Raw genomic sequence first — 2864 nt, forward strand, 5'->3', positions numbered from 1 at the left:
CTTTCAAATTATTATTTCAGTAGTTAGAAGCAATAAATGTGTCATTTTGGAAATCAAGAAAGAATGATTTGACCTCCTCAGGAGCCATTCCTAGTGGCCTTATGCTTTTTAACAGCAGTGATTGTTCTTCATGATTAAGAGTTTGCATAACTATGCAAATGCAAATATTTGCATCACTGTTCTGATTTATATTTTACAAAGATAATTTAATTTCATTATATTACTCACATATTTTAGACCCACAGATATGTATTAATATCTTTTAAAGCAATACATATTCTGAACAGATGCCAAATTTAAAATATTTTAATTTACTAATTGCGGAGGAGTTGTTAAATGCACAAGGATTATTCATGTCTGAAACAGACAATACTGGAGCATTCTGTAGCATTATGTAACAATGTTCTGAGATAATTCAGTTATTTGGGAAAGAAGAGAAAACTTGCATTCTGACCTTCCTCTGCAAGCTGAAATTGTCTATGCTTTAAATAGTTAATGTGTGAGAAAATACAGTTTTGCACAGACCCAGCTGATGAAATGCAGAGAAAGAGTAAAACCAGGCCTTTGGATGCATTTTTTTTTACTATTTAGGCCCTGTAATAAAACAGACTTGAGACAGGAGTAGCTTCAATGATGCTAAAATGTGATGTGAACTTGTGGAAGCGATGGGTCAATTAGAATGGATTGCATGCTGAAATTTGGGAGAATTGACCTCAAAAGAATCCTGGACTCTGCCAAGGGGATGGGAAGAAGGAGCCGAGACTGAAAATTGGCTCTGATGTTCCTGCAGGAGCTCCTGCAGGATTTCAGGGGCAGTGCTGGTCCAGGAGCGGTCACTGCTGGCCGTGGTCATTCCCGGTGGGGATCTGACAGTGGTCACTGCTGGCCGTGGTCATTCCCAGTGTTGGATCGCTCATTCCTGGCTGTGGTCATTCCCGGTGGGGGTCTGACAGTGGTCACTGCTGGCCGTGGTCATTCCTGGTGCTGGAGTGGTCATTCCCAGTGTTGGATCCCGGATCAGTCATTACTGGCTGTGGTCATTCCCGGCGTTGGATCCCGGATTGGTCATTCCCAGCCATGGTCATTCCCAGTATTGGACCCGAGATTGGTCATTCCCGGCCGCGGTCATTCCCAGTGCCGGTATCGGTCATTCCCAGCCATGGCCATTCTTGGTGTTGGATCTGGGATTGGTCATTCCTGGCCGTGGTCATTCCCAGTGTTGGATCGGTTATTCCTGGCCGTGGTCATTCCCGGTGTTGGATTGCGGATCGATCATTCCCGGTGTTGGATCCGGGATCGGTCATTCCCGGAGTTGGATCGGTCATTCCCGGTGTTGGATCCCGGATCGGTCATTCCCGGTGCTGGATTGGTCATTCCCGGTGCCGGTATAGGTCATTCCCGGCCGTGGCCATTCCCGGTGTTGGATCGGCCATTCCCGGTGTTGGATCCCAAATCGGTCATTCCCGGTGCCGGGATCGGCCATTCCCGGTGCTGGATCAGTCATTCCCGGTGTTGGATCGCGGATCGGTCATTCCCGGTGCTGGATCGGTCATTCCCGGTGCCGGTATCGGCCATTCTCGGTGTTGGATCGCAGATCGTTCATTCCCGGTGTTGGATCCGGTATCGGTCACTCCCGGTGGATCGCTCATTCCCGGCGCTGCCCGCAGGTGGCAGCGCGGGGCCGCCGCCGTGGGTGCTCCGGGAAGCCGCTGCGGGTGCTGGAATCGCTGCCTCAGTTTCCCCCGGCCCGTCCCTCCGTGCCTTTGGCCACCTCCAGGCGATACACAAAGAGCTCTTCATCCCCTTTAGCAGGTGCCCGAGTCCTGATGTCGCTACAAAGCGTTGTCACCGCAGCCAGCAGAGAGGATGGGGAGTGGCCGCTGCCTTCTCTTCTGCTGAAGCCCAGCTGGGATGGGCTGGAGCTGCTTTGTTGTGCCTGGAATGGGAATTTTCTCCCGGTCCGTGCACCTTCACGGGCTGCGACAGCTCCTCAGCCTTCGCTGAGTTTGTGTTTCCCTCTGGCTGAGTTGGCTCCATGGCACCAGTGCAAGGCAGGTGCAGGGAGCCTGCACTAGACCATGTTAATATATTTTCTGTTGCTGACAAATCTTTTTAACATACCAAGAAAGTTACTCTTTATTGATAATGTAAGCAGCTTATCTAAGAAATCTTTACTTCAAGAGATGTTAGAGCTTTTAACAAGCAACACATTTGTTAGGTGGATTTTAGAAAGTCCTTTAAGGAGAGGTGAAGTGGGCAGAGGCCATGAGGAGTGACCTGGCTCTTTGATAAAGGAGGAACTTGTCAAGTCCAGTAGATTTCTTTTAAACGTTCTCCAAGGTAAGTGTTGACACAACAATGTGGAAATGGTGCACAGTCAGCATCACCACAAGGACTGGGACTTCTCACGCTGTGATGTAAAATTTTACCATGAAATGGTCTTTACTCACTGTCTAAGCATTATTCTTGTACAGTATACAAGGAAATGATGGATTTCCAGATGATTTCCATTTTTGTGACTGTTCCAAGAAATTTTCTTGAATTGTCATCTTAACGTTCCTGCCATCCTCTCCTTTGTATCCAAACTAGTCTCTTTCCTGTCTTTCAAATCTTTTTGCTGACTGCTGAGTCTGGATCAGGGAAAGATGTCTGCTGTCTGTCGGCACGTTCCTGGAGATCTTTCCCATGATTACTTTTTTGTTAGTTACACAAATTTGATTATTTAACAATCTCACAACTATACTGCAAAGAGAACTGACAAAAAATTAACAGATGGGAGTGTAATTGTTGTGAGGAAGCCTCTCTGTCTCTCAGCCATAGCTGTGTTGTCTCCATTGTACAGATGAGAAAGATGACACAGGGAA

The sequence above is a fragment of the Taeniopygia guttata genome, chromosome 20 (genome assembly GCF_048771995.1).
Source record: "Taeniopygia guttata chromosome 20, bTaeGut7.mat, whole genome shotgun sequence".
Taxonomy (NCBI): Eukaryota; Metazoa; Chordata; class Aves; order Passeriformes; family Estrildidae; genus Taeniopygia; species Taeniopygia guttata.